The sequence below is a fragment of the Pteropus alecto genome, unplaced genomic scaffold (assembly GCF_000325575.1).
Source record: "Pteropus alecto unplaced genomic scaffold, ASM32557v1 scaffold146, whole genome shotgun sequence".
Taxonomy (NCBI): Eukaryota; Metazoa; Chordata; class Mammalia; order Chiroptera; family Pteropodidae; genus Pteropus; species Pteropus alecto.
Genome location: NW_006442107.1, coordinates 17,846,495 through 17,856,837, shown reverse-complemented (window position 1 = coordinate 17,856,837; position 10,343 = coordinate 17,846,495).

Sequence of the window (10,343 nt, the reverse complement as noted above, 5' to 3'; positions counted from 1 at the left end):
TTTCTGCCGTATTTCAGTGTCTTGCTCAATTCTTTGCTCGAGACATCAAGAGCCTAGACAACGTGCCAAAAGGGGAACCCCACTCTCTGGTAACTCTTTCATGAACCTGGGGTTCTAGTAGAATTCAAACTACCATCTTCTTCATTTACAACTTTAAGTAAATGAAGTCACCTTATTTTCAAACATTTTTATTACATTACTTCCTGTCCATTTACATTGTCTAAATCTACTATATTTCACCATTTGAATATTTTTTCTTTTCTTAGTAATCATTTTCTTATATTTTCTACTCAACCTGTTTTAATCTCAACTTAAAAAATAGTTTATATTTTCTAATTCAACCCAGACACAAAAATGCTAATATTAGAACTCATATATGTGCTGAATAATAATACTTGGCCTGGTAAAATATAGATGGACTCTCTAAAAATGGGAAAATATTGCTAAAACCCTCTTTTAAGATACTTTTTTGGGTTGTTCTTTATGAGATACTGTATACAAACTTAAGTGTATTTACTGTTGGCAAATAACTTTTTAATATTTTATTATACTGTCTTTTGACCATAATATTCTTCATATAAATAAATATATGTGATAAGTGGCTGCACTCCCAGATTTTATATCTGTCCAGATACTTTTAGAAAAAGATTGAGTAAAAACAGAATTTACGTTTTTTTAAAAATAGCTTTACATAAACACATCTTAAAAATATGCTTCGTTGACCTCTTTCTCAGACAACATGTACCTGGCGTCTCCAAGGCTGGTGTTATTTGCTTGGTGTATTTCAACATGTGCTCTAATGCTTAGGAGAATACCCTGTGAAACATGGGAAGTCCTCCTTTTCTGTATTAGACAAGTAAGTCTGTTGGCATCCTCATAATGTGTTTAGAAAGGAAATTGTCATTTTACATGATATTTTCAAGTTTCACGGAGAAAACTGTTTTAAGAAATAATTAACATTGCATCTCCAAATACAACTTACTGCTTTGTTTCTCAGCCAGATAAAATAAAGTTTTTGGATTGTCATTCTAATTAAAGAAAAATTTCTAAGAAGTGATGTCTTTTAATAAGTCTAATCAAATATATTTTGTCACTAAGGAAATATCATGCTTTCAGCTTGTTTTTTATACCAGATGTCCATTTAGGTCCATTTCCAATTTTAAATATCTCAAAGACATCAATGGTACCAATTAATCTGATTCCATACACAAAGGTTAGCATTCATATAGTAAAAATTTAAGAAACCCATCAAATAAAACTGAAGTGTAAGTCCTGAAAATGACATGGATAAAAAGAACTGTTGAAATTAAAGAAAGTAAGTCCTGCAATATTATCCTAAATCCTAAATCAGCAAAGTGTGAAATCCTAGGTTTTAGAAGGATTTTAAAAATATATTTAACTGAACAACATACCTTGAGCTCCCTTCAAATCACTTTTGCTTTATGGTTTACACTGTGCTCATCACATAATTTCTTTTAATTTTCACAGTGACCCATAAAAGTAGATATTATAATTACCTAGCAGGTTAGTACATGGCAAGGCTGGACCATAACTGTACTCTTAAGTTTCATTTTCTGTATTTCTTCCATTGCATAATACAGGTGAGAATTTATCCTGAATTTATTCAGCCCCAATGACCAAATTTTAATTATTAAGAATTATTATATACCATCTGCTATAATAAGTCTGTACAAATTTAGGCATAGGGGAAATGTTAACTCAGACTAAGGGGTATTTGCAGAAGCTCGACTGTTAAAATAACACTTGAACTCTTTGAAGAATACATTAAATATGATAAAATCAAGCAAGAGTCTTTTTTTCTTATAATATATTAAGGATATATAAGGACAAAACAAACAAATGAGTGCCTTTAAAAGAAAATTCGTAATTATGAAATCTATATTGTATTATTGAACAATTATTTTCTATTATAAAGAATGCTAAGACTTTCTCTAATTCAATGATCTCTAACCTGTTATAGTTTAAAACACTGTTCGGGTTTTATAATTTTTTTCCAAATGCTAAGAGGAATGTGATTCTTAAGTCATATAGATGATATATTGTCTGTAGATTGAGAATGGCAGAGAGTGAAAACCCCAGATGAAATTAAGAGAAATTTCTAATATTAGTCCTTTTTCCCTATTCTGTTACTATTATTAATTTGGACTAATGCAAGGGCAAGTATAAATTAAAAATAAGAGACTAGGTTATATGATTGTTCTAGTCCTAATTTTTTGAAGAATTTTCATACTGTTTTCCATAGTGGCTGTACCAGTTTACATTGCCTCCAACAGTGTATGAAAGTTCCCTTTTCTTCCCATCCTCACCAATACTTATTTCTTGTCTTTAGAAGATAGCCATTCTAACAATGAGGTGATATCTCATTGTGGTTTTAATTTGCGTTTTCCTGATAATCAGTAATGTTGAACATCTTTTTATGTGCTTGTTGGCCATCAGTATGTCCTCTTTAAGAAAAATGCTTATTCAGATTCTCTATTTTTTAATCAGGTTTTTTTTTGTTTTTTTGTTTTTTTTAAATTCTGTTGTCATGAGAGTTCTTTGTATATTTTGGGATATTAACCCCTTTAACTTATAAGTTCTTATTCTGCCTCTCTGAAAATATGTAAACCCTTTTAAATGCTAAATGAGTTTTTTGCCAGCTTAAGGACCCAGGAATGCTGTTTCGAAGAACCTGGGAACCATCTCATTGAAAAGTAAACATCAAGAAAGATAGTACTCTCATCTCCCAGTTTCTTTGAGAGGGTAAGAGCTTAACTTCCTTGCACTTTTTTAACAAAAGTAAAAAGGTGGATATCAGTCTTCTGGGTTTCATGACATACACATAGAAATAGAATGTACGTAATATACTGTATATTAAAATCTAAATAGTGAAATCAAGGAGAGCTTCAGTCATTTAAGAAGACTTTGTGGAGGAAGTACGATCTCGTGTGGATAAAAAAGAAGCATCATAAATGTCAGAGGACATAGTAATGGTGATAAAATGTAAAGCCTAAGTAAATATGTTCAGAGTACATGTTTCTGTAGAAAAGCAATGGTTATTTTAAGAGCTGAGTTGAAATTCTGTATAGAATGTTAAGAAATTAAATGTAGTACATAGAAATGAGACATTTTTAATTTCAATTTTTTTTAACTATGGAATGGATATAGAAAATGAGTAGTAGATATGAATCACCAAAATGATACTTCTGCAATAATGATATATGATCAAACTTACAGTATTTTTTCTATTCCCAGGTACTTGAGGAGAGTGTGGTACTGTTTATTTGCCTGTTTGTAGGACTGACATTTCATGATGTAACTGGCTGAGTGGGCTGGGTCAAATTCTAGCTTTTATGATATCAAATTCATTATGATGGATAGACTCTGTTTTGGGTTTGAGCCACAAACTGAGAACATGATGGCCTGAGATTGTGTACATCATCTCTGCTTGGGAATCCAGTCAGAGCCACAAAGGCTTCTGAACTACAGTGTAGGGACTTAAATCTCCAATACACTCATTGTCTAGTTCAGCTTTTAAAAAGCAAGTATTTCAGAATAAATACTTTGGTCAAAAAGATTTTTATTTTGGAAATAGAGGCAAAATGAGAGAAAAATCTGTAGAGATCAGAGAAGAAAAAAATTGTCCCCAAATATGAACAAGAATGTTTGTTAAAGGTTTGGAGAGGTTTAACAGCACATACATAAAAATATACAATGGAAAGCAATTCTGTTCAAAATAACTTTGGCAAACTACAGGATAAATAAATCTTGTTAACTGAGAAATTTTCACAGATGAGAAAATCTCTCTTACCAAAGCAGTATTTCTATATTACTCTAAAGAAATCTTTAGAAATATGGTAAGGAAATCTTCCTGATCTTCTATCCCTAGAATAGAATAAAACCAGAAAAAATCTCTAAATGCCTTCATTTCAATAATGACAATGAAAATTACACATTTACAATTTTACCATTTTCTGGTTATCAACACAGAACTTTAGATTAGTTGGTGCAGAGAGCCTCAGTCCCCTCAAGTCTTGGCACCAGAGTCTGGACCTATTTGTGTGTCACATAAAGATTTTCTTGACAGACTGCTACCTTAGGGGAATCTAGTATCCCAAATGTAAGACCCTGGATTCAACCACCTGGTCTCAATTTCAAAACCTTCAAGTTAATATCTGTGAAAAATTTAGTTTTGGTTATAAATCATACAGGTTAAACTTTCTAAGCTTCAGAAAGGAAATAAAGAAAGGAAATAATTCCATTCATTTAACAAACAGTTGTTGAGTTCAATTAGCATAAAAGTAGTGCTCACTTATAAACCTCATATGTATCTCATTGTAAGATTTCTACAGTGTTCAGGTTTGAATATTTGCTATTATAGTCTTGATTACATGCCAGAAATTTCCATTTATGTTGAAATGGAATTTTATGATTATGTCTTGTGTCCAAGACCAATATGGAAAGCAGGGAGTTATAAATCCATAGAGGCAAACTTTTCATGGCGCCAGAGAAGGAAGGAGCATTCTTGCCACTAAATAGTAGCACAGAAGTTTATTTTTCGAGATGCATGGCCTTTCTCAGAGGTCAGTACAAGACCTTCCAGGCAATCTTGTAGACTGAAACGGAACTGAACTTTCCTTCAGTTACTTTGCTGCATGTCTCTGAGGTGTTCAGAGAAATAGCATATCTGACAGTTATGAAGCTAGAGACTTAGGGACTGCAATGCTACCTTCAAGCATTGAGATTGCAGGAGAGGCGTGGAGCAAGCTCCTCTCCTATCCGTCTCCCAGCACACAGAAGAAAGGAAGGAGCACATTTTTAGTTTGCTATTTAAAAAGCAGAAAAGAATTACTTTGAATTTAGATCATTATTTTATGTTTATCATTCTTAAATTTATATCATTTGAGTCCTATTTAACTCAGTTAATATTTAAAAATATAATCCTCAAGTCTCAAATAAGGTATGACTAATCAAGAATTTCCAGTTAAAAAAGGCAATTTATTGTTTACCTCAGTTAAATCTATAAGCAAAACTGAGTTTAAATAATATTTGTCTTAATAATCTTTTAAACTCTCTGAATACATTTTAAGTATAGTTGAAATACTATGAATACAACTAATTATATAGTTAATGATGGTATGGATAGAACAAAATAATTATAAATTTTCCAAAATGGCAGAAACATCCTGAAATTAAGAGATATATTTTACAAACCTATTTATCTTTCTGAATAAACTAAGAAATAAACATTTTATTTCTGACTGCATTCACAATAAAGAAGATAACTGTAGATCATCCACAATACAGTGCTTAGCATTGTGGAGGCTCAATAAGGTGACAAATTTCTTTAGGACTCATGCTATACACAACTCCAAGGCACTTCGGAACACAAAAAGACACAAACAGCCCTGATTCTTAACTCTGGACATACAAATCTATGTAAAAAACATAATAATGTTCATAAGAGCTGGATCAAATTTAACAAAGCAATCAGTGGCACAGTATACTTTTTTACTTCTACCGCAGAATGATCTTTTTTTCTCTTTCTCTTTTACAAGTCTTTTTTTCAGGACCACTTAGAAGACGAGATTTTATAAGAAATCTAAAATTGTGGATCCCAAGTCCAGTTCATAACCAGATTTCTAAATCATGGGATTCAAAACGGTTGAATCAATCCCATCTCAAGTAATATCAAGAGGATAGGAGATGCTCAATAAATGTTTGTTGAATAAAAGAATATTTTGACCCTGGAAATATGCAGACACAAAGCATCTAGATGTCAAAATAGACAGTTTTTGAAACAGCTTCAGATTTCATCAACAAAATGGCAGTTGTCAGAATGTTCTTCTAACTGATGATTCTCCTCCTTTCAGTAGGTAAGGCATCTGTAATAACCAATGGAAGAAGGAACTACAATTTATACATGACAAAAAACAATTTGATTTGGGGAAAAAGGGAGGATATACTGGATACCATCTTAATTCTTTCAAACATCTTAAGAAAACACGGGAGGGCTACTCCTTGTTTCGGTGTACATCCCTAAGGTACATCTTAAAGACCTTTGATTTTATCTTAGCCACAAGTCTATATCTTAATTCAATAATATTTTACTGTCAAATAGGGTTAGAGATGCTGAAGAATTTTTAAGAGTTTTATAAACCAGCATATTTGGGGAGCTCTCTATTGTCTCTTCATTCTGTTTACTGAATGGACTGTTCTTTTCTGAGCTCATCTCTCTCTTTTTTTTACTTTATGAAATCTATCTAAATGAAGTTATATTGCTTATTCTGCACTCTTCCTGAAATCCACCTTGCCAAAATCTACAAATTAATGAAATCCTATGTCAGTCTTCCAGATGATTACAAGTGACATTTTTTATAAATATTTCATGGCACATCATATGGGCTACTATTTTCTAAGCCTCCTGTATCAGTTTCCTTATAACCTATCTTGCAGGCCTAAAATCGATCTCATATATTTTAATTTTTTGTTTTATCAGCACTCAACTTTATCAATTCTGCATCATATATAACTTTTTCTGTATAACAACCACAAAAATCAATGATATACCAAAACAAGAATGTACTTCTTACATGTCATACACACTGACTGGAATGTCTCTGCTTTTGTCATTTGAGCTCACTCACATATCAAAAACCTATCAAGTTTGGTTGGACTCACCTGAGTAGTTCTACTTCAGACATAGGTTTGTGGGTTAGCCAAACTGCTCTATTATATCATTCATACAACCTACTAGGGCCAGCAAGCTAGCCAGGGCACAGTATTCTCATGGCAATAGCAAAGGTGCAAAAACATCTGTTCAACCACATAAACACATTTCAGTTTCTACATTTGGAAAAGGCCTTTGCTTTTAACATCTCGTTGGCTAAAGCAAGTCATCCAATTATCCAAGTCCAGAATCTAAGGGTAGAGAAGTACACTCTGTGTTTGGGGAAGAAACTACAAAATTACATTGAAAAAAAGTATCAAGGAAAAGAGGAAGGAATGAGATCTACTTTAATACCAAAACACTTCTGTAGAAAAGATTATTAATTTGGTGCATTTTATACTCAAAAATACATGTAAACATTCAGAGTATATCCAAGAGGCAACTTAGGTTAAAGACTTAATATCAAAGCTAAGGAAATAGATTCGGGCAACACTGGTATATAAATATGTAATGATTTTGCAGTGCACACAATATGGCAAGGGTAAGAGAGATAATATTTTGGAATAAATAAAAATGCATGCTGGTTGGGAGGAGAAAAGAAGTAGAAGAAGAGGCTAAGAAGGAACATTCACATATAAAGTGAAGTACAAGTCAGCAGTGAAGTAGATACTAGAAGAAAAAAAGAATTTGAAAGAGGAAGAAGTCATAACATGTGCAAAAAGGTAAATAAGGCTGAAACTTGGAAATAGATAATTACGTTTGGCAATTAAAAGGTCTTATTTCCTTGTTAAAATACATGAAGCAATCACATAATTTGTACCTGGTTTAATGATATGTAAATACAAATCATAGATCACAGCATCTGACTTTAAGGCTGCATGCCCTAAAACCAATTTAATAAACATAAAAACGTGCCCGTCATATTCTTAGGGGCAAATTAAATATTAAGATTCTTTGATATCTACATCTAAGAAATTCTTATAATTAGATGCATATGGAAGGAGAATAATCTAAATTACAAAAGCTGAAAGAAAAAAAATTAGCCTGGCAATGCCTCTTCAGTTTATCTCATTTACAATATGAGTAATAAAAATATAATTAGAATAAAGCACCTCAGGAAGAGCAAAATCCCCAAGCCCATCCTACGAGTTTTGACTCTGTGTTCCAGAGAACTTATCTAATGAGCAGAAAGAAAAAACAACCCACTGTGAATAACGAAATCATAAGTAATATCAGTAAAGTTATTTGCTCCTCACAGGAGTTTACCCAATAACATTAGTTGGAATTGCACACAAAGAAGAGAAGTGAAATAGTTTGTTACCCATTCAAATCTAATTTGCTCAGGTAGATTAAATAGTTAAAGAGAATGCTATACATGGAATGTGCCTAGGAAAGCTTCATCTATTTTTTTTTTTTTTTAATATAGTCATGGCAAGAAACAAAGTGATTTGGGCCACCAAGTTTGATTTTGTGTGTGCAAGTGTTATGAGTTAAATTTTATACTCCCAGCCCAAAGATATGATGAAGTCCTACGTCCCAGGAGCTCAGAATGTGACCTTATTTAGAAATAAGGTTCTTGCAGATATAATGAGGTAAGATGAAGTCATGCTGGAGCAGGGTGGGCCTTCAATACAATACCACTGCTCTCCAGGTAAGAACATGGCCACATGAGGATGGAGACATGGGGAGAAAGTCATGTGAAGATTAAAGCGATGCATCTACAAACCAAGGAGCACCTAGGATTGCCGGCAAACCACCAGAAGCTAGAAAGAAATAAGGAAGGATTTACCCATGGTTTTCAGAGGCACCAAGTCTCTGACAACATCTTGATTTCAGACTTCCAGCCTCCAGAACTGTGAGAAAATAAATTGTTATTTTGAGTAACCCAGTTTGTGGTACTTTATTATGGCAGTCCCAGGAAACTAATATAACAAGTCACAACCTGACTGAATATAAGCAACCTAAACATAAATTTACATCCTATATGAAGAATCCGTGACAATGTTAAAAGTGTCTTTTTTCCAAAATGATAACTAATCAGCCACGATCAAAGAAACAAACAAACAAAACGTGAGATTGTCAGTTATTAGTGAATATTCAAAAGATGAGAATGTTGATTAACAATTGGTTTAAATGAATTAACAATAAAACTGTACCCATTGATTAAGTGACAGTTTTTAACAACATAGTATGATGTTTGGTGATGAAGATCATAGGTTTTAAATTCAATCTTGTTTTGAAAGTCACTCCACCAAACTAGCTATCTGACCTCAAACAGTTTATTTAAATTCTCTTATACCCAGTTTCCTCATCTGTAAAATAAAGATTATAATATCTGCTCTGAAGAGTTCTCAAGAAGACTGAAACATAGTTCTTTAAAACAGTACTAGCACATAGCAGGTGGATAAGTTAGGAGTAGTTATCATTCTTAGTCTATAATGTAATAAAATTTTGAATCTTTTTAGTAATCCTATTCCTCATTGTTGCAAATCAGCTTATTCTCCTTTTACTATGTTTTATCATAGTATTTCTATATCATTCCCTAACCAACCTAAACTTCAAAGATGAAGTATATGCTATGGCTTATCAACTTGGCAGAAGAGATAATGTGATAAAGTATAAAAATGTCTACAGACAATTTTGGTCTTCTTCCCTTGCCAGAGGAAAAGACTTGGGCAATTCATCTGACTTCTCATGGTATCTGTTTATTCCACTGTAGAATAAAATTATAATTATCTCTACTTTACTGAGAATATTAAATGCAAAATAGACAGAGTATCTAGCACATAGAAGCTCGGAAGTTGCTGGAGAGGCCCTAATACTTCAATCTATTCAGGTGTCAGCTTGAATCCATTGTCATCCTATGGCTATTAGTTTGTCAGGGTCTCATTGCTTCATAGTAAATTCAGTCAAACAGCTTCATGAACCAGCTCCCCTGGCTTTGATCTCTCCATCCAGTCCTTTGTAACCTGCATACTGCTAACAGAATGAACTTCATGGTATTATTATACTTAAAAAAAAGGGGGGGACGTATGTTCATCATTCATAATTTTACTTACTGTAAACCATTTTTTTCTGACTTGCAATAATCTTTATAATCTAGTCCCACCTCACTGTGGTAAACACTGTAATCATGACTAGTTGCCCCAGCTACAAGGAGTGCTGACGATAAACAGCTTAAAAATGCCAGAATCTTCAGAGATTGCTTCACTGCAGAAAGTCACTTTTCACAAGGTCATGCCCCTTCCCAGGGTACACTACATCCAATGACTCATCAGCGCATGCACATAAGGTCCTGATCAATTTGGCCCATAACTCTGAAAGGTCATTGTAGATCTAGAGCTCCTCATAGGTTCGCTGAGGCCATGATTAGCATTGCATCCTCAACTTCTGCCCACTCCTGCATTGTCCCCTCCCTTTCACAAGCGTTGATCCCAACAGCTGTCCTTAATAACCATCCTGCTCAACAAACCCTATCTCTCAGTTGGCTTCCTGGGAAATGAATCTGCAACACCCATCTAAGCCAACTTATTTCAAAGAATTAATTGCCATAAATGCTTGTTAAGGCTGGTTTTTCTTCTCTCTTCAGCAAATTAATCACACTCATGAAATCATTTATTCATTTATTTGTTTTTGAAGATGAATGAAGCGTGCTTCCTTCCCGTAGGCTTCT